The sequence below is a fragment of the Alligator mississippiensis genome, chromosome 4 (assembly GCF_030867095.1).
Source record: "Alligator mississippiensis isolate rAllMis1 chromosome 4, rAllMis1, whole genome shotgun sequence".
In the NCBI taxonomy this organism is placed as follows: Eukaryota; Metazoa; Chordata; order Crocodylia; family Alligatoridae; genus Alligator; species Alligator mississippiensis.
Genome location: NC_081827.1, coordinates 241,429,892 through 241,452,590, shown reverse-complemented (window position 1 = coordinate 241,452,590; position 22,699 = coordinate 241,429,892). Strand labels below are relative to the sequence as shown.

Here is a 22,699-nt window from a genome sequence, read left to right as displayed (position 1 = left end):
CCTAGCAGAAAATCACAGTAGGATAACACAATTAGATACAGATGTGAAGAAAAAAGAACAGTATTTAATTGAAAATATAAAGGAACGTTTAAGGAGAAACTATGTATTGGCCAGGTTAATGTCATTATTGGTATACATGGCACTAGAGCATATAACTTCTATTGACTTTTAACTCTATTATGAAAGTCTTAGGCACCTTCAGATATGTGCAAATGAGCTAGTTATTGTAAGTAAGCTATGGTGTGAACATACAGTGTGTCACCTACTCCGTGGTAATTACCCATGTGCATACTTTTATCCTGCATTAAGTGAGAAGTAGTTTGTCTCAGACCCTAGATTACCTTTCTGCAACTTGTTTGCGAGCCCATGGGCTCAGCTGCCTTTCATTTTGAAAATGAGACTTAGCACCTTTTTTAAAAAAAATGCCCAATGTACTCTGTTAAAGCGTAATGCTTGTGTGTGTTTGAATTGCTTGAAACTTCATTGAGTAGTGACTGACAGAAGTTCAGGACTATTTTAACTATGCAGCAATTTTGACAACGTTCATTAGTTTTCATTTTATGTAGTGAGCATCACTCCAGGTGTTTTGGGGAAAATTGCTAGAAAATAAAGGACACGTTATGGCATATAACCATGTGTTGTTATCGTATAGATTGTGTTACCTTGAGGACATGGAAATAAAAGATTTTTTTTATGGTGACTGTGGCAGAGCACAGGGTGTCTCTGCCACTTTAAGGGCCTGGAGCTGGCAGCCTCCAGGTGCCTGATTAGGGCAGCCATTTTGAGGCTTAGGCTGCTTATATAAACCAGGCAGTTTGGCTGCAGGAGGTCAGGCAACAACATTGCCTGGCCATAGGGCTGCTGTGAATGACCTGGAGGTAAGGGGGAGTTGCAAGGGGTTGGTAAGGAGGCTTCTGGTCCTGGGCATGACCTGAAACTGCACCCTGCCGGGAGTGGGTGGCCTGGTGGGGCTCTCAGTGGCGTGGGAGCCCCCAGGAAATGCCAGGCCAGTTATCACCCCAGTGAAAGGTGGGTTGGGGCGCCTTAACCCCTAGCTCCCAGCACCACTGGGTGGGTTATCCATGTGTTTGTTGGAGGGCCTAGAGGGCCAGTGTTGTGAGGGGCCCAGAGAGGGCGGACCCCGAGAGTGGGAGCGATATGGGCGTGGTGCTGCGGTTGCCCCCGGGAGGATGGGGAGCAGTGGCACGGTGAGGCCCAGTGACAGAGTGAGCGGCTAGAGAGACCCAGCCCAAAGGGGAGAGTACCCTCGACTGGCCCAAGCTGGGGCCAGGACTACGGTAGTCAAAAGGGCCGGGGGCCCACCGTGAGGGACGCCCAAGAGCCGGGGGCCTGGGGTCCTGACCGGCCTTGAGGTGGGCCAGGGCCGGAGGCCGAAGGTTCTGGGGGAACCACACCCGAGAGGGGAAGATAGCTTCGAGGGGGCGAGGTAGCCCGGATGAAGGCAGAGTGGCTGCTGGATCAGAAGGATCATAGAGGGGTCCTGTTAGGACAGTTCTGGAGCCCAGTATGGGGCCGGTGATTATAGTAACATCATGATGCCATCTGTGAGGCTTGAGCTGCAGTATTAGGGGAGGCTGGAGCTGCAGAGTGCCCCCTGGCATCGGGGCACTACAATGGGCAGCCTCCCGCTTAATTGACATCAATATATGAATCAATTATCATCAAAGGCATGGCGGGAGAGATAAGTGGGCGGTTGCCCAGAGACAGGTGGGCGGGCCACGAAGAGCTCGGCCCTGAGTAGGCCTGCTGTCACGGTGACAGGCGGGCGGGCCACAGAGTTCGGCCCCAGGAGGCCCCCCTGTCACAGTGACCTGGCAGTATGAAACATTTTTCTATCTTTAAAACATTTCTTAGAAAGGCTGTGTATCCCCAGTATTACTGAGATGGTAGGGTGAGGTTAGATGAAGGATGACCAGTAGGCGATATGGGATATCTACTCTGGGCTATTCTGGGACATGGAATATTTGTTCAGTCACAAACTTTATATTTCAACACATCATGTATATCCAGTTCCCTATTTAGTTATTAGCTAATACCTAAGAGTTAATACCTAATAGCTTTGTGGATATGGACTTTGTTATCATGGTGCTTCAGTTCCTCATCTGCAAGGTGGGATAACAGTACTCCCCTACCTTCCAGAGGTGTGGGGAGGATAAACACAGTAGTTATTGTGGAACATAGGTAGCTCAATATTGGATGCCATGTAAGTGCCTAGGGAGTTAGGAGGAAAGGAGGTCATGTTTGCTCTGTTACCATAAACATGCATGCTCAGAAGAGATTGTGGCCCTTGCCCAAAGGACTAAGATGTAAAAACTGTGTACCGTTATGGTAAATGATGCAGGAGATAAAAACAAATTTAGAATTACCTTAAGCTTATGGGTAAAATCTGGCCCCACTGATGTAAATCTTCCTAACTTCACAGGAGTTCACCCTTTGGTTCAGGAATGGAAATACTGACTTTAGATGATCGTTCTGATAATCATTTTGCCTAAGGCTGTTTGCTGCTGCACAGGGTATGCAGCTGTGTGTGTAGGTGTCTTTCTTCATGGAAATAATTATTTTTTTCTTATATAAGCACTAAGTCACTGACTTGGCTTTAAACTGCCACCTATATCTCATACTCTTGGTAGCCTTGGATAATTTGCTGTACTATTTACTGTGCTCAGAATATTGCTTACAATGCTGTTGGGTTTTACTGTGATTTATATAGTAGCAATTTAAAATACCAATGCAACAATAAAGTTAAACAAACATGAGAAACTTATCGGTATTGTACAAGTTCACCTTTAGAAAGTATAGATTTCTCTTTCTTTCTAGAAATAAGCTGCCTATAATTAATGAGGCAGGTGCCTCATATACAGATGATATCCTAGGAATAAGTACAGTAGGGAACTGTTGGGACTTCTTTTTTTTTTTTTTAAATGTCTGTAAGCCAAACCGTATCTTTCCTAGGAGCCCAGACAAGGGGGAGTGCAAACCAGGAAATGGACTGTGACAGTTGGTCTTGTCCTTTCAGCCCCAATTCCCATTCATGGGGGAAGGAAAGTCAGAGGCACACCTGACACTGTACATTCCCTCCAGTATGCAAAAGCAGAGATGATGTCAGGGGACCCTCTGGGAACATCATACTCAAAGGTCTATCCATTCTCCACCTTTTCTGGAGCACTTCTACCACAAGGGGTGCAAACGAGTGCTTGCTGCACCCGGTTTAGGTGACTTAAAATAAGCTGCCTAAACCTAGACTAGGTAGAGTGCTGCTTAGGTCAATCTAAATGTAACTCTTGTATGTGTCCAAGGGGTAGAATAGAGTAGTTCTGCGTAAGCTGTTCTCCAGGGTTCAAATTACACTTTGGTACTTGGCAGGGGTCTACAAAAAAAAATTGGGCAGCCCATAATTCAAACCCTGCTGTTCTTTCACCCTAACTAACTACCTACAGCAGTTACAAAGCCTCTTACATCATACTGTTCCTACACAAGGCCGTGGCAGGAAGCTACAATTCATCTCCATGATTCTTGGACAGGTCAGGGTACATACCATATAATTTAGCAACGATGAGAAACAGCCTTCAAGTCCTTAAGAGAAAATAATGTTTTTTGAACAATGATTTCTCACAGACTAGCATCTCGACAAAGCACTTTTCACAAACACAGTGAAACATGACGGTTCAGCAGTAGCTTGTTAAGAGGCACAGTACTCATCCAAAGAGTCTGTTAAGTGCACTTTACTGCAGTGAAATGAGCTGTTTTTACTTTTCTATATACTATCTGCATTTTTCTTCTTACAAGTATTTGTTGCCTTTTTATATTTACCTATTTAGATCAACCATCAAACTACATTATCTTCTATGGTTTGCACTACAAATTTACTTGCTGAATGGCTCTCATTAGTCTGAACTAAAATTTTCAGGCTTTCAGAAAAAGGGCTCACATAAACTATAACTATTTTTTTTTTTTTTTTTTTTTTTTTTTTTTTTTTTTTACATCTTATTATTCTGTATTGACAAGTTTTTGTACAAGTGGACTTTTCTGTGGGTTTTTTTTTTTTCAGAGATATTTAGGGACCCATTTTTCTTCCTGTAAATACTTTGTGTACATATAAATGCTATATTTGCTCAATGGAAATCCCACCCGTCTTGTGTATTTTTCATTGTCATCAGTCATATCCTTTAGTGATAAGAAACTAGATCACGTTCCTTAGGTACATACAGATTCACACCCTGATAGTGGTGAAGCTTCTACCACTAAAGGCTACAGGCTTGGCTTGGCTAAGGGCTTGGCCCAACAAAGGCTGAGGGCAGCTTACAGTAAAGAACAGAACAACTTAAAAGGGCAACTAGAGTATCAAAATAAAGCAGGTAAAGCAGAGACCCAGTAAACAAAATCTCATCCTAGTTTGGTGTACTAAATTCCTGCCCAAATAGGAAGGTCTTGCAGTGCTTCCCAAAGATGTCCAGGCTTGGGCTCTGGTAGGTCTCAAGCCTGCAAGAGACATCCATAGCTGAAGAGCAACTGCCAAGAATGACTTCCCACATGTTTTTTTTTATCCAAGCAGACTTGATGTACTGATGGTACTTGTCAGAGGTTGCTCTTATTGGACCTCAAAGATTGCAGTGGGTCATGAGCGAGAAGGTGGTCTTTCAGATGTGTAGCGCCCAGGCTGTTTAGGGCCTTATGGATCAAAATAAGTACCTTGAATTGTGTCCTGAAGACTACTGGGAACCAGTGTATGTGCAGAAAGACTGGAATTATGTGCTTCTGACTGCCCACTCCTGCCAGAAAGTGGGCTGCTGCATTCAGTACTAGTTGCAGCTTCCAGATGGTTTTCAAGGGTGCCCTATGTAGAGTGCTTTGCAGTAGTCTAGCCTTGAGGTTACGAAGATATAGATGATGGTGGCCAGATCTGAATTAGAAGGAAAGGGTTGCAGCCTTCTCACCAGATGGAGTTGGTGTTGCTATTATCTATGATATAGCAGAGGATCCAGGAGCCCCACAAGGCTGCAAACCAGAATGACAAGAGGAGGCTGAACCCCATCAATGATTGCTGTCACCACCTTCTAGGACCATCCTGATAGGGAAGAACAGACCCCGTTTAGAGCAGTCCCACTAATGCCAACTCCAAATAACTGATGAACCTGCCATTGTCTAAATTTTGGATTAAATATTGAGAAACATAAGTTCACAGAAATCGCAACCAGTTCACAAACAATTTGCAAATTAAAAATGGGCATATTAATATTATTTATTTGGAAAAAAAATGAAGGAACCATCTTTGTTATTAACTTACAGTAACATTAAATAATAGGAACATTTCTCAATAAACATTTCTCTGATAGTCTAAGGGTGTACCTACATGTCACCATACAACAACATTGGTACAGTACCATGCTTTAGTACTTCTTTCTGGTATTAAAGCATGGTACAGTAACTGCCTCTAACATATGTACTAAGGCATGGTGCAGTAACTGCCTCTATTGCGCTGTGCATGCAGCACATGGTTAGATTTTGCTGCTATTTCACTGTAGCAGCATGCTACTATGGGGGAACGTGCTCCTACAGCGACATAGATGCTGATCAGGTATAGATCCACATGATCGCTACATCACCGTAGCGCACCATACAGCAGTGTAGCACATCACTATGTCACCATAGGGCAGTGTGTAGATGCTCCTTAAGGAACTCAATAGTAGTGCTATGAACTGCGCCCTATACGAGCCAATAAAATGGTTCAATGTGATTTCAAACTGATTTAAGACCAGACTTACACAGTATTTAAGTACCTAAAGATACATCTAGGGATCTTGTAGAATTTTCACAGGCGCCTTTCTCCCATTTATTTATATAGGTAACAAGATTCTGATTTTCCAGTGCCTTATATATCTATTCCAATGGGAATGAAAAATTACATCAGGTCAGTATTTATTATACTTATTCAGCACATTGTTATTGAAAGCCCTATTGTGATAGGAATAGGGAAAATATATGTCTTCATTCAACAAATTAAACTTTGCAAAAAAGTTTGAACACACAAGGTGTGAGGAAATGGGGAATCAGACCCTTTCAATCTGACATCCAAGAAAACAGTGAAATTTGTGTCTTCCATAAATTCAATTTTATGCATAATCTGCTAAGATTCTGCAACGTTCACAGTAAACAGCTAATCTAATTTCACTTTCTCATTCAGCATTAAACTATAAATAAGGTGTGACAGTGCATCCCGCCGAATAACAAAAATGTGGTTGTAAGCATCAATTAACAGGTATGAACATCATTTTATTCCTTTGCCTTTTAGGTAACTAAGTTATCTGCAACATTCATTGGTAATGGCAGATGCCAATATCATTATTTACTCTCTTTCCCCGAGCAAGTGAAAATCTTATTAAAATGCTGCTGTATTCTTCAACTAATATAGTGTCATTAAACATAATACTATAGGGAAGCATTGAGGTTCTAGTATTATCATTAACATTCACCCTGTAACCCCTGCCAAGATATTTCATTCCTGTGAATGAGCATTAGTCAAACATTTTTAGTATTGAACTCTCAGCTCCTATTTGAGCTGTATTATTGCAATAAAGTTATTGCAGTATTTTTCAGCAGATAATAAAATAGAAATTAGAATAACTATGAATGCAACCTGGAAGCCATAGTGTGTTATTAATTTAATGTGTTCATGTATTTCTGCAACTAGGATGAACTACATATGCATTAAGCCCAAAATAAAATAGTTATGTTGAATCTTCACTCTGGAGAGAATAAACTTGTAAACTAGGGAATTCCTGTGTCCAAGTTTTCTGTAACCTTCAGATTCACCCAATGTGGAATAATATTTGTCATATACTAGAGACAGAAACTGCAATTCTAGTCAGATATGACTATTTTGTACACTGCCAATAACAAGATTTGGGATCCCACACAGTTGTTTCAATATGTCGAGCTAAATCTGTTTAATCTCCTTATAATCAGACTTCATCCTCCTGAGCAGATAGTTGAAGAAGATTGTGACTATCATAGATATTTGTTCCGTTTTTCCCCCCAGAGGCCAATGCTCTGAATCACAATTTATGTAGCATAAAATGAAGGAGTATTGACAAGGCTAGAGGTGGGAGATGATAGGGGTAGATTGAGTAGCTTGTCTGTATTTACACTGCACTGCTCTCTACCTGCTGCAGTGTCTCGTGGCTACTTTTTTCTGCTAGTTGTACCGACTGACTGAAATAATCAAATGGCTTCTTGATTTTAATATGCAGAGGCTTTGGGTTTTATACTTAAAGGTTATCAAGTCCTATACATGGTGAAGACTGGTTTGGGGTCTGGGTGAATACTAGTTGGCATTATTCCCACTTCTCAAGGTCAGGGAATGTCACTAGTTATGGTACCTCTTCGAACTAGAGTATCAAAGTAGTTCTAATTCTGTACTAAGAAGTAAAGAACTAGAAGCAAAAACTCTCCAAGACATCTCAGAATGACAGAAATAACAGAAAATCAGGCTGGAAGGAATCTTGAGAGATCCCTGCTTAAACCACTCTGAACAGACGGTCATCTGTCTTGGGGCCTTGTTAGAATTTAAACTGCAAACCGCACAAATGTTGATCATTGTTAGCAGTAGCTCGAGTTTGGAGCCATCACAGTTCAGACCAGCAATGGCCTGAAGGACTGAAGGGTAATCCCCTTGCCCCCTCCTCCATTCTGGGCTTTCCCTCTGCCCCCAGGGCTCTTGGTTTGCCTCCACCCCTGAGGCTTCCCAGCCTGTTTCCTGCCTCCCTGTGCCCCCAGGTCATTACTTACTTGCTGTTGCCTGTGCTCTCCGTCCCAGGAGAGCAGGCAGGGAATGGTTAATCCGTCTGCCCAGCCACCACTGCTGCTGGGCTGCTGCTTCTCTGGCCCAGGGAACAGAGGCAGTGGTGGTGGCTGGGCAAGTAGTTTAAGCCTTCCCTGCCTGCTTCCCTAGGGCAGACAACATGGGCAGCCACTAGTAATCTGGGGAGGAGGGCAGGGGCGGGGGGAGCAGTGAGCAAGGATTGGGGGTACTGAGGAAGGACAGGGGGAGGTGGCCTGATCCAGGCTAGCAGGGGAGGGGGCAGGTGTAGTTTACCTTTACACTAAGGTGCAGCCTAGAGCGACATCTTGACATGTGATGTTCATATATGTATGTATACGTGGTGCCAAAATATATATTCATGGTGTAATGCATATATTGTACCATAATCCTTTGCCCTCTCCTATCATACAGTTATCATGCTTCTAAAACCCTTTTTTAAGGTGCTAACAAACCGCCAAAAAAGGAAACCATAACTGCAGGGTTTTCTCTGTAATTCTTCACCGTGCTCTGAAGCACTTCCTGTGTAAACTAGATTTGTACAGCAAACTTCTTGGTGGACTTCATGAAGTCTTGTTCGTCTTCCCTTGGTTAAAGGAAGGTAGGATATATAAAAGGTATTAAAGGAACACTCTGGCAAAGAATAACTTTGCGCTACATCTGTAAAAGGGTCGGACTGGGTTAGTTAGATTTACGCGATGACCTCATATGTCTGCCAGATCCCTTTAACTGATCATGCTTTATCTCTGGCTTTCATGGGCTTTGTCCTGGGTTTTGGAAAACTGCATTGACTCAGACGAGCACAGTTCTTATTATATTATATTGTTTCTGTCGAACAATGAGGCTCAAGCAACAAACTGAAGAACCCTTGCCAGAACAGGGTAAGAACAACTGGCAAATGCCACAACCTTCATTGGACTATTTCAGCCCAAATTTTCTGATCCCAGAGTACTTGTGAGCAAATAGCAGTTTCTTCCAAAATATTTGTCACTTCTGTCACTTGAGTTTATTGCCTTACTATATTCTTTAATGGTTTTTGCCATGGGCAGAATGCAAGCTGCATTGCTTCGCTGTGCTTAGCCACCTCTGTCATTTGGTATATTTCCTATGCTCAGAGATGATGAACAGACATAGTCCTGTGTTTTCCCACGCAAATCTAAAATTAGCTCAGATGTTTGTTAGAAGTGAATAAAGGGTGGGTGTGCACCAGACCCAAATGAAGTGAAAAATTCAAAAGAATTCGGAAGGGACTTTTTCTAACGAGTCACCCAGTTGTAAATGGGACATTTCTCGTTAAGGTCGGTTACAGAAGCTGTTTTGTGTTATCTGTTGAACTACTTCACTTGTCAGTATAGGACACGTTTTAGAAAATGCAGAAAGTAATTCCCACAGGACATATGCTCCTCAGTCTCCTTTAACTCAGTGGATAGAGGCTGGTCCTATTATAGCAGAAAGATCTGAATTATAGCCCGACTGACACACTGACGTTCTAAATGGCCATGGTGTATATAGCTTAGTGACAACATAAAGAACCTGGATGATGTAGTGGGTTGTGTGTTTTGGTTTTTGTCTAGAGGCAAAAAACCCAGTTGCCAGAAAGGATGAGTTGTTCTTTAGTTTTGTTGTCATGCTACTTTTGGTGTTTCTCAGTCTCAAGTAGTCTCTAGGGCTAGAATATTCATCTCTGGAACTTATGAGATGAAGACATGGCCCACATTTGTTCCCTAAATTATATCCTAGTGCTAAATAACTGCAAAAGAAAGCAAAGAGTTCAGTCGTGTTCACACAATTCATATTCTTTTCTCTTCCCTTGTAAATTAAAATAAGCCATCTGTTGGAGCAACGGCAGACCTTGCGTTTCAAAAAGCATGCCTAGAAAGACAAATACGTGTCATGGAAAAATGTGGGTCTTAGAATTCACATATGCTTCCAAATCGCGCACACAAATATTAGCAATCAACTGTGTGGTAAGTGTATTTGCTTTTGTTTGCAAAATGAGGCAGAGTAGGCTGGTACCATTGTAAATCAATCAAAAAGTCTATTGCCTTGAAAGGAACACATTTGATTCAATGGGTCTCATTGTTCAAGCTATGTATTATTAAACTACTAATAAGGCATGGAAGTGTGGAACCTGATGTAAAAGATCTTTGCACCAGTTTAGATCAGTATTAAAGAACACATAAAAGACTTACAGAGCAGCTGTGCACTTGAAGTACACTATGGGTATGGACATATGAACAGTTAAAGAGCTTTACAATTAAAGCATTTTACAGCTGATCTGCTGTAACTGTTTTGTCTAGCTATTCTTCCATTCTATAAGGAACTGAAACCATTGTAATTTTAAATCTACTTAATACAGTTTTAAATTTACAGTAGGGTAGCACTGGGCTCTCATGAAGTAGTTGACAGCTGAAATGTGCTCCTGAACCAGAAGTCCCTCCTCACTTTTTAAAATAATTTAGTGTTATATCTGTCTACCACCTTAAAAATCAAAGCATAGTCTATCTATCTGTAATAAACAGCTAAACAGATTACTCAAGCCCAGGCTGCAACAAGATCACCGAGACCAACTTTAAACTCCTAGAGAGATCCATTGAAATCAAGGGTGTGGGAGGATGTCTTTTTGAGTTTCCTATCAATACCTATCAGTAGGGTGACCATATGTCCCAGTTTGGCGGGGAGAGTCTAGATTTCACAAGCCATCCTGACATGTTGGCCTGTGAATCCTTAGTGTATCCTCCACGTAAACAAGCATGTGAACACCATACATAGATATATTTGAAATAGCAGAGGATTGTTATGGCATATTCCTTAAAGCTTTTGGAAATATTCAAACGAACTGAAAGGGCAATTAGTGCATTTATGTTTCCCCTGAAATAAAAGCTATATATTATTACAAACACATCCATCATTACAGAAATTATTTTAAAGAAATAATTCTCTGCTGATACAAAACAGGTTAGCTCTACTGGAAAGCACTACAACAACTTATTGAATACACAGATCTCTAAACTTTTGCTGATAATTGTGATGGCTCTGTAAAATCAGGAAAAGGTGAACAAGAGACCTAGGGAAACTTAACACCCTGCAGCAATGTAAACATGTCTCCAGATGATAAATCAGGAGTCAGGCACAGTATTGAGGAAAAGGTCAAATGGAAGGCCTGGGCAGGCTGGAGGCAACTAAAAATTGAGGAGAACGTTAAGAGGGAGTGCTGGAGCAAAGAGGAGCACCAGGCTAGGAGCCCTACAAGCAAACGAAGGAAAGACTGGAGACTGGTGCATCTGACCAATATCAATTAAGCCAAGAGGCAGAGATGAGAAGGAACAAGAGTTGGCCAAGGTTATACGCTGCTGGAAGAATTAATTTCAGGGCCCCAGGCTGCAACTTTGAGCAGGAGGGTGCTCCTGAACCTGCAAGTCTAAGTCAAAAGATTTACGAGGCTTACCTATCAGATCTTAAATGGACTCACAGGGTACATCTACACACGACGCTACATCACTGTAGTGATGAGCTATGGCAATGTAGCATCCACTGGTGTCTATACATGACTAGCAGCTAGTTCGCCAGAGCAGTATGCTCCCCCATTATAGCGCACCGTTATGGCAAAGTAGCTGCTAAAAAATTACCGTGCGTCATGCTAAAGGAAGTACTAAAGCATGGTGCAGCAGCAACATCACTGTAGGGCAATGTGTGACGCACCCCTATGACTGTCCTTGCTCAGCAACTGATGAAGTGAGGTTGAGCTCACAAAAGCGTATGCTATATATATTTCTTGATTTAGTTAGCCTATAAGGTACAAATCTACCCCGACTCCTGCCTGCAAAAAGTCACAGTTGTGACAGCATGTAAGTCTCTTTCCTTTCAGAAGGAATTATATTCATCCCCCAACATAGATATGCATGCTTCTTCCCACACCAGATAGATATAAGATGGGAAGGATACCATAATAGCACTGTGCTATTATACTTCATTGTTAGGTACCACAATATTGAATTAGTCATGAATCTTGCTCTTGTTCAACTCCAGTAATAATATGCTATCTAAAATTCTTATTTTGGAGCCATAGGATTATTCTTCACCTTGTACTATTATCAGATGCCTGATTGTGGTTTTCTCTGTCATTCTGTACTCTTCTGTGATGGGGAAATAATGAGGGGGAACATAGGGGTTAATATGATTGTTTGCAAATCATAATACCATTTAGAGTGGTAAATGGGAAAAAGTGATTTGTGACATTTCTGAACTGAAAAGAAAATAGATGCTGTCTCAATTCTGATTTCCCAATTAAGACTCATCACATTTAGCATTTTACCTTTATGCACTTACATAATTTGAATGTCACATTTCATTTTAGGAAATGCATGCAATTAGCTTGGGTTTAGGGGGAACAGAAAGAATATTTGTTTAGAGCTCTCCTTGTAGGTACTGTGTTCACACAATGAATTAGACATGTAAAATCATCTCGTGTAGACATGTCCTTTATTTTATTTATTTATTTTTTTTTCAAAGCCATTCACTGCACTTGCACCACAGTGCACCAGCACACACATACGGGAAGTTCTAAGTTTTTGTAAAGTGTGGTGCAGATGATATGGAGTGTTATCACATACAACACATATAACACAATACATTATGTAAAGCTTATGTATATGTGTGTGTGTGTGTGTGTGTGTGTGTGTGTGTGTGTGTGTATATATATGTGTGTGTGTGTGTGTATAAACTATAAGACACTGCACAAAACTGTCACAGAACAAATACCTAGCACAGTAAAGGAAGGAAAGGCAAACAGTAAAACAGTGTTGACTTCACAATAATTTTCAGTCTGAAAAACAGTAAATAGCAACAAAACTTGAGTGAGATCTACAAGGCATTGGGCTGAAACAACCATTTCTCCACAGAGCGTAGTGAAGGGAACTGTGGAGAGTCATGGCCCTAGGACACCTTAAATTTCAAGCTGCTGCCTGTAAAGGCAAGCTGGGACTTTCACTGTTGCTGCTGTCTCTGCAGCCAGAGGCAGGTGTTGAGCCTGGCTGGCTGTGGATGGGGGAAGAGCTGTTCATGCAGCAAACTCCCTTTTTACCCCAAAGGAGCCTGTAGCAAACAGAGCTTTGCAGAGGGTGTATGATCTTAGTATTATAGGATCATAGGAAAGTAGGGCTGGAAGATGTTGGCAATGAAATTTTGACCCAGATACCTTGTGCTGGGCAGATTCAAAACCTCAGACTGACTGTGACTTCTTCCATTCCATAATAGGCAAATTTTATTTCTACACAGAGATAGCAGATGAGAAAAATGCAGGCAAAACCAGCAAAATAACTCCCCCAATTCTATATCTACCAGTCCTAGGATTCACAGGGGAAGGTATGTCTAGCCAGTAGACAGCCTGGATATAAGTGCCTCTAAATGGAATAGCAATGAAAGGGGGGTGTAACCACACCACTGCACATCCCCCGCCCCCCCCCCCCATGTAAAATTAAATATTACTCAGAGGCCTGGTTTTCAGAAAGATGTGTCCAAGTTCCTAGAATGATTTAAAGCTTCTCAGGTAAGTACCTAAAAATTAAGCTATCTAAATCATTAGCAGAGTTTGAAAGATTTGAAGATTAGGGCCCAATCTTCTAATGGCATAATTGGCATGAAGCTTATTTGATTATTCTCCAGACCTGAAAACTTTGTCCTTTGGATACGTTGTACCCAAAACCTTGTCTAGAATCTTTCTGACTATACACTCTGTCCAAAAAAAAAAAAAAAAAAAAAGCCATCACCAAAAGAAGTTGTTGTTTCTCATATATTTCCTGGACCATCACAGCTGCAGTAATGCTCCAATCCCACATCATACAGAAGTCAATTAGAATACTTTTTACCAACTAAGCATCTAGGTAGATCCCTATGTGTATGTATAATACTCTCATTATATTGTTTCTAGTGTTGGCAGTGCCTTGGAGGAAGGATTGTTTAAGAATATAAATACATGTGTGGTCTAATGATTTTAAAAACTAAATTAATTATTTAATTTTTATCATAATGGCTGAGTTAATAACGTAGAAGATTAAATATGAACATCTGATAATAATATCCCATAGTTCCTAATAACATCACATCCCCAGACAAATTAATGCTCTAATACAGTTAGCGTTCATCAGATCGTAACTGCAAACATGAAGACATGGCATCGTGATGTAAGTCATGTTGGAAGAGAGAAACTCTCAGAGCTGAAAGCATAGATTCTTCTTATCAGTTACCAGCACCAGGCAGAATGCAAAGAAGCACAGGTGAGAAAATCAATACTCATTTATGTCTTCTTGCTGTACTATCGAAGAGATAATTAACATTTCTGTCATATTAAAGTCCTGTGCTGGTACCATTTAATTTGAGATTTCAAATGGACAGAGCTCAGTTAGACAAATTTGATTCCATAGCTTTTAAAGAGATGAGATGAAGTCCACCAGTGTTCAGAGGCCACCAGAAGGTTTGATTGCTATATTTGATTTTTGCTGTCCTGCAAACAGTTGAATTTCACTTCCCTATGAATAACGGTTATGCACGCAAATTCTTTGCGGTTCTATTCACTTAATATTTCTAGTCAATACAAATGTGATTTAAATGCATAACCACCTTTTGAGATGTACTCTCATCTCTTTGGACCTTCATACTGCCCTAACTTCTTTTGCTGTCCTCCATTTTCCACTTGAAATTTGATAGCATCATCAAAAATATATGGTCCTCTGGGTAACCTCTTGCCAGTATCTCCTGCCCTTCATCACTCATGTGTTTCCCTGACTTCTACTGTTTCTTTGCTTTGGGGAATAGCCTGCCAATGGTGTTAGGGGTGTGGTGTTAGTGGTCCTATACTTCTCCCACTTTTCACATTGTGGCGGAAGGAGCTTGATAGGATAGAGCCTTGACAGGAAGAGGTCAATCAAGAATCCAGGACTTCAGGATGCTGAGCTGTAGCAATGTCTGAATGCAGCCTTGCGATGATTACCATAAAGTATGTTAACTTATAAGGGTTGCTTTAATATGTGGGAAAAGCCACTTCAGCACCTCCTAGCAGCATAGAATCTGAATGTCACAAAGGCCATCTTCTTCCTGCCATCTGCTCACCCTTGGGCTCTCAAGAGTTAAGGCACAGAATTCATTCTAATATATTTATGCTGGCCAAGCTGAGTCCCAAATCTAGAATACTACCAACAACTCGAGGATCTTCAGATCTTAGTAGCAACTACTATTAAGCCATGTTTCACTTTGGGTTGGCAGAAATCTTTCAGAGTTGGACTACTGACCAGAGGCATGCGCTGATTAAGGGAATTCAGTAAGCAAATACTGCATTTACCAGAATAAAGTTCATAGATTTCATAGACATTAAGGCTGGTCACACAATCATTGGGTCCAGCCCCCTGCCCAAGGGGAGGAAGTCAGCTAGGGTCAAATGATCCCAGCAAGATAGGCATCCAAGGTTTGTACCACCTATGGGGGGGGGGGTCTATTCCAGGCCATGGGGACTCAGACAGTAAAGAAGTTTTTCCTTATGTCCAGCCTAAAATGGTCTTCCAGGAGTTTATGACCATTGGACCTTGTCTTCCCTTGGAGTGCCCTGGTGAACAGTCATTCTCCCAGTTTCTGATGCACACCCCTTATGTACTTATAGGCTGCCACCAAGTCACCCCTGAGCCTGCGCTTTTCTAGGCTGAAGAGTCCCAGGGCTCTCAGACTCTCCTCATAAGGCCTGTTCTCTTGTCCTCTAATCATGTGCGTGGCTCTCCTCTGGATTCCTTTCTGAATTGTGGAGCCCAGAATTGGATGTCGTATTCCAGCTGTGGTCTCACCAAGACTGAGTAAAGCAGGAGGATGACTTCTTGCTTGGTGTGCATCGGTAGATGCAAACCAGAGGTTTGTTTACTTTGCTGGTTGTGGCATCGCATTGGTGGCTCAAGTTCATCTTGTGGTCAATCATGACCCCCAACTCTCTTTCAGTTATGGTGGTAGCAAGAGTAGCACTGCTGAGCTTATAAGTATGATGCAGGTTTTTTCTCCCGAGCACCTTGCATTTCTCTCTACTGAATGCCATCAGTTTTTGATCCACCTATCTTTTGAGCCACTTCCCCATAGTTTGGTGTCATCAGCGATCTTTGCCCATCTGCTTCTGACACCAGAGTCCAGATCATTTATAAATACATTAAAGAGTACAGGTCCAAGAACAGAGCCTTGGGGGCTGCCACTTGTCACCATGTGCCATGTTGATTTGGTTCCATCAACTATCATTCTCTGGGTTCAACAACAGAACCAGTTCCCCAGCCTTTGGACCGGAGGGATGTCAAGGCCACAGTTCCCCAATTTAACCATGAGGACATCATGGGATACCAGGTCAAAGACTTTTTAAAAGTCCAAATATATGATATCAACCTCTACTCCTTTGTCCAGGTGATGTGTCACCTGGTCATAGAAGAAAATTAGATTGGTCAGGCAAGACCTACCCATGACGAAGCCATGTTGGCTCTCTCTCAGAATGTTCTGTTAGCCTGTTGTTAATGGTTTCTTCCAATATCTTTCCAGGGATTGAGGTCAAACTGATTGGCCTGTAGTTCCCTGGATCTTTCTTCCTCCCCTTCTTGAAGATAGGCACCACATTGGCCCTCTTCCAATGTTCAGGTACCTCCCCAGAGTGCCAAGAATTCTCAGATATCCTCACCATTGGTTGTGCTATGATGTCAGCCAGTTCCTTTAGCACTCTTGGGTGCATTCCATCTGGGCCAGCTGATTTGTGGATGTCCATCCTCTCAAGGTGTTCCCTCACAAGATCTACACCAATGATGGGTATATGCTACCTGTTCCCCCTCCTAGTGTCTTCCCCTTGGAACTTGTCCCCCTCTGTTGCCTTCCCTCCTGCCCACTGCTCACTGCATACTTTTGCAGCTGCTTTGGCTTTTTCTCATGTAGGCACGGCGCACCTGGCCAGGCCACACAGTAGTAGTGACTCTGGTTCCAACCTCCAGCTGGGGCTTGGGTCAGTGCCAGAGCTGCAGCACCTCCCCTCACCGTTCTGCACTCCCCTAACTTGTGCTTCCCCTTACTCATGCATCCCTTTCCCTTCACTCTCCCTGCTCTGCACATCTCTTTCTCCACACTATCCCCTGCCCATGTCCCTTCCCCTGCACTCCCCTACAACCTTTTCCCCCATATTGCACCCCGTTCCATAATCCCCATCCCTGCATTCTCCCGAACATCAAATGGCCCCTTCCTCTGTGCTCTACCCTTCACTGTGTACCTTTTTTCCTCATGCTCTTCACATACACCTTCTTCCCCTAAACTGCCCTCACTCCCAGTATCCTCTACTTCCCACATAAGCCACCTGCCCTCACTGGAGCTGCAGCAGCTGCTTGCCTGGCCCATACTCAAATTGAACATGGGGTTCTTTTCCCCCAAGCTGAATGGGGGGAACTTCATGTTAGATTTGAGTAAATACGGTAGCACATGCCAGCTTTTCAACAAAGGATTTGCAATGTTATGCTGTTTGATAAGAATCACCAAGCTGGGTAGGTTGAACAAGTAGTATTTGCCTGCCTCAGAAAAAAAAACAAAAAACTAAAGACAGTGCTTGCTGGCACACAACACTATTAGTATAGAATTATTTCCCTGGGTTTTATTCTCTAGTAAATTTATTCCGTAGTAAGAAATTGATGTATGACACCTGTATAGTAGGTGCTATTACAGCATCTGGCCATTAGATGGCAGAGAATCTCATCTGCATGATCAAATGACTACCCTGGGATGCAGTTGATGAGAGGAGAAGCCACACCTTGCATTCTACCCAGTAAAATCACTACACATTTTTCAAGGGGTAACTTTATCCTAGATATGAGCAATTTACTACACAGTGGCTCATGCATCTGCTTCATTTTGACTATAAAGTCCCCTTACTATGCATTATCTGTCTAAATAGTGTAGTAAGCAACTGTCGATCCTCTGGATCATAGTGTACATGTAACAGGTATGTCAGATGCCCGATTAATCGATTTGTGGCTGACAGGCCCAATTCAGGAGTGACCCAGCTTGTTACAAGTTTCACAGATCCATATGTTGTCTAAGTTGGAGTCCAAATTTACAGCATGCTGCTTTCTTCTTTCTTGCTTGGCTTCCATCCTTTGGATCAAAGCTGCTTCATGTGGCACTGCAACTAGTGCCAGATGTTCCCTCCAGATTGGATGGGATTCTGCACGCTACATCATATATAGTGTAGCATCTCTTTAATATGGCACCATTTAAAGTGAATCAAACTGTTGTTACAGCTTGGGAGCTCAGAGAAGGTAAACAGGGCTCCCTAAGAAAAAAACATATTTTTGTCGCTTCTTCTCAAGTCTGAATATGTCTTGGATTAGTAAATAGCAAAGAGCTGGTACTGACAGAATTAACATAGCTAACTTAGATCAGAATAAATATAGCTCAGGAGCTTGAGAAAAGTATCCAGGGCAAGCGAATTAATGGTATGTTCAGAAGCATTTCAAAAAGAGATTGGAAGGTGCATTAGACCTTAGCTGAAGTGGTTGCAGAATTTATCCATTGTAGTCTATTCCAAGGACACTGAAGCCATGAGAAGTTATGGAAAGAAAGAAAGGGAGAATGAGGCAAACATCAATAGAAGAAGGAAAGCACTTTGCACAATATAACACTCACTAGGGCCAGTCAGGCAAATAAAGATGATGCTATTGGGAACAATATTAGTAATGATAATAAACCCACAGATCATAAACCCCACAGGGGTCAGATAATAAAACTTCATTTCCATGCCATTCTGTATGTAAAACATGAATATATTGGTAAGTTTTCTTCCAGAGACTGACATTAAAAGATAACCAGTTGGACCAGATCCAAACAAAAATGTGTAAATGGGAATGAGTTAAAATCCTAGCCCTATTAAATTAGTTAATTTTGCAACTGATTTCAGTTGGGTTGAGAATTTCACTTGTATTTCCTATCAAGAAGCTTATATTTAAAATGTATTCCTGGTCAGTCTGAATCAATCTAGTATTAAAGCAGATCCTGCCCTGTCTCAGAAGATCAGAGTCACCCTATACTGGAAATGAAGCAAATGTCAGGAGTGTTAAAATAGTAACGTATCATTATCCACATACAAAGGCCATTAGCACCACTGGGATAGAACTACATAAGGATATTTAATCTAGAATTCAATATAATTGAAAAGTACCAGTCCTGGGGTCTAAATATTAGCTTTAATCTACTTTCTTCATAAATTTTTCTTTTCCCTTTAGTTCTGAATGTATAGTTTTGATTTGTAAATGCAATGAATTCTTCTCCAGTTGATTTTGAAGAATGCATATCAGTATACTTTTTGAGACTATTTGATTGCTCTGTAATAACTAATTGTGGTATATCTGTATTATTTTAACCGCAGTGTTGTACAATCTAGATCAGGCATTTAGTTTCTATATTGCTATACTCTATTAAGTTATTAAAGGAATGGGAGGTTAAATAGTTTTGTAGACAATTGCTAAATTATATTCAGTGATGGAGGGAAAAAAAAGTCTTGTCTAACCGCTTCCTTCCCAAATCAATTGTTCTAAGGGCTCACAAAGGCATTGTAAAGTTTAGTAAAAGCTAGTTTAGGTTTCCAAGCAGGAGAAATCTCTAAGTTGACCATGGACAAGGGGTAGGGGGAATAGGAAATGAGAAAGCAGCATATGAAAATATAATAGTACCATTCACTTAGCAAAACAAAAAGCATCCTTTAAAAACCAAAAAGTTAGTTACACATATACTTATTTCTGATTTGTACAAGAGACTATAGATTTAGATACGATCTAAGACCCTACACCAACACAAAGCCCCAGTGACTTCACAAAACTTCATCAGTAATTTCCTAATGTTCTATATGTTGCTTTTTCAGCTCCTAAGGTGACATTAAAGTACCAAAAAAGAGGTTGATTCAAATTTTCACAGATATTGAGTCCAAGTTTTTTATGTTTTTGCTCGCTCTTTAAACTGTCTGTAGTATGGCAGAATTTTTCTGTAGAAGCATTCTCGTGAATGATAGAAAAAAATCAACAATACATAAGTGGGCAGTTACTTGGGCCACTATCCATAAAGAATTCTTGGTGCTACCATGCGTAATTGTGGCTGTCTCAAAACAAATGCCACGACATCCACAATGTATCATTGTGCATGTGCATCTTTTCATGCTGTGTAAAATTTGTGACCTGCTGCTGAAAATACTTTCAGTTTTTCAGGACCGAGAAGGTTCATTCACACACAGTCATACGTCGGTTGTGTGTATGTAAGTCTGCAAAAGATCAAGATTCAATCCTTGCATGGGTAAATTCTTTACTTCCCCATTACTGCTTAGGGTTGAAAGGGTTTTTGAACAGTAGAAGGTGGCCAATTTCACCATAAGCAAAAAGCAGTTCTGTTAGAGAAACTCCTTTGTGCATAGAAAGCATGTCACAGTACCCAGTGGGGAACTATACATAGCACTCATAAATTCTATAGGCAGCATTGCTCAACCTGAGAGTAAATATCATCCATGTCATCAAGCAGTGCTCACCTGCACAATGGGGAGCATTTCTACAACAGGGGGTGGCATATAAAGCATAAAGAGAAAAACCTATCTATAAAAAAAAAAGAGGCATGTTATATTCAGCTTACATTCACTTTGCAGTGTGTAGCATTGTCAAAAGGAAAAAAAAAGGCACGTTGCCGTATTCTTTTCTAGTAGCCAAAAATAATGGGCTTTTCTGAGGCACAAAAGAAGTCTAAGGTAAAACAAACTCTAAACTAAATAGGACAGGGGCAATGATGACATTGTGGGAGAAAGGAAAATTGTGGAGATGATATTTTATCATTTAGCTGTAGTATGAATGATAACTATAACCTGAACAGTCCTATGAGAATAAGCCTAGGGCCTTTACATGGTAATTTTAGGTGGCTTCTGGAGCTCTTAACTGGCTGCATGTTAACACCTTTTAAGTGGCTTAAAGCACTCGTTATTCAGATTAACGTTACGCCACTCCAGGACAGGATTATCTCTAATCCACCTAATTTTCCCCCTGTTCCATTAACTTGTGGCCACTCTCCACAGTTTTTCCATCCAAGTTGAAGTATTTTCACGTCCCAGGATGCAGTGGGTGAGCAGGGATGCTGGGGTACAGCAGGGCCGGGGACAGCACTTCACTTCCCCAGTGTTGTCTGGCAGAGTGAACACCACAGCCCTAGAGCACCTGGTAGCTACGGTACCTCCTGCCACCACTCCCACCAGCTCCGTTCCTGCCAGGAGCAGAGCCACCCGATCCAAAACAGGGGGTACCACCTCCCCACAGCTGCACATCCACTGGGCAGCAGAGGAAGCCAGTCCGAGCGGGGCATGGGCAGTCTCTGCTGGGTACAGTATAATAGAGGGAATGACAAAGAAGCTGGTTATATCTTCCAATCTGTAAAGACGACTTCACACTGCACTTGTGTGTTCTCCATATGCTGGTTGCCACGTCTCCCATCTACTAGTTAAAAATTTATAGAAAGCAAATCACTGTGATAGGGACTCCAGGTAAAATGGTCATATCAGCTGGAGATTCCTTTTACATCAAGGGAATCCCATGCTGCTAATGTATGATGGCTGTAGGGTAGAGCAAAATGGCTGTAAATTGGGCTCTAATTTGAGCTTTAGCTCTGTCCAGCTTCCTTAAGAAGTTAATCACTTTTTAGTAACTTGGCATATAATAGTATTGCAATGTTTTCACCCCTTATTTCATTGGACCAAAAGAAAGTTATCCTCTGGGCCTCTCTTTCAAAGCTGGGATCTCTGTGAATTCATGTGGCCCCATAAAAATACTAAAATAAGTTCTCTAGTGGAACAGGACACAGGAAATTGTATCCCCTTGTGCTGCTGGAGCTGTGTGCTCTGTGGCATTTATTCTCAAGTTGTATGGTGGTATGGGCACTTCTGGCCTCAGAGGACATTTATACACATGCTCTTGGGGGGTGGGAGGGCTTTAATTAGAGCAGCTCCATGAGCCGTTGTAATTAAAGTGCCCAGATCGTCATGTGTATCATTGTCCCCATGCTGAAAAATAGCAGCAGGGCACTTTACAAAGCTTGTTGAATGAGCTTCAGTTAAAGCACCCCTGCCATCACTTTTCAGCATGGGGATGCTGATACATGTAATGCTGGAGTCAGCTGGAGCATGGTTAATTGCCACGTTCCAGCAGACTTGATTAACTGAGTCTGCTCCAACACACTGTAATTACAGCACATCAGAGCAGCCTCCCTGCATGTGTGTAGGTCCCAGATTTTTTTTCCTTTTGGGAAATTATTGAGTTTATGGATGCATCATTCCTTGCTGTCGTATTTAGGTTAGGCTGGGCCCATAAGCTTCATGACACATTTGAAGTAGTATTTTCTTTTTGTGGCTGCAGTCTTCTGATCAAAGAGAAGATGCCTCTGAGGGGTAAACAAGAAAAAGGCAGCTGACAACAGCATCATGTTCTCTAATCACGATCTCCAATTACACACTCACTTTTAATCATTTGTCATCTTCATCTTCCCTGGCTGCTTTATAAATTCTTCAGATAGCATACCTAATTTTTTTTTGACTTTGCACATTGTCTATTCTGAAATATTATGCATTGCACCACAGAATATTTGCTAGTTAGCAAGACTAATCATTTATCTTAGTGTAATTTCATGCCATTCCCCATTAGTTAGCAACAATGATTGGCAATGCAATTTTCTTTGAAATAGGACTAATTAATATTCAGATCCTTACCTGCTGTTCAAATACTTTTAAAGCAAAACTTACGCAGTGCATCCTTAGTATGCTATTAAAAAAAGACTATGCATACAGATTCAGATGGG

The 22,699-nt window shown here is 41.6% G+C and overlaps 1 long non-coding RNA gene across 1 annotated transcript in view; it reads left to right on the top strand.

Annotated features, from left to right (window-relative positions):
* Positions 1 to 719: 719 nt before the first annotated feature.
* Positions 720 to 22,699, top strand: part of LOC132249910 (uncharacterized) — a 53,460-nt gene continuing 31,480 nt past the window's right edge. Inside the window, exons 1-3 of the long non-coding RNA XR_009461389.1 lie at positions 720 to 878; positions 5,864 to 5,929; positions 6,203 to 6,277. This is a non-coding gene — a long non-coding RNA (uncharacterized LOC132249910). The remainder of the gene's footprint in view (positions 879 to 5,863; positions 5,930 to 6,202; positions 6,278 to 22,699) is intronic.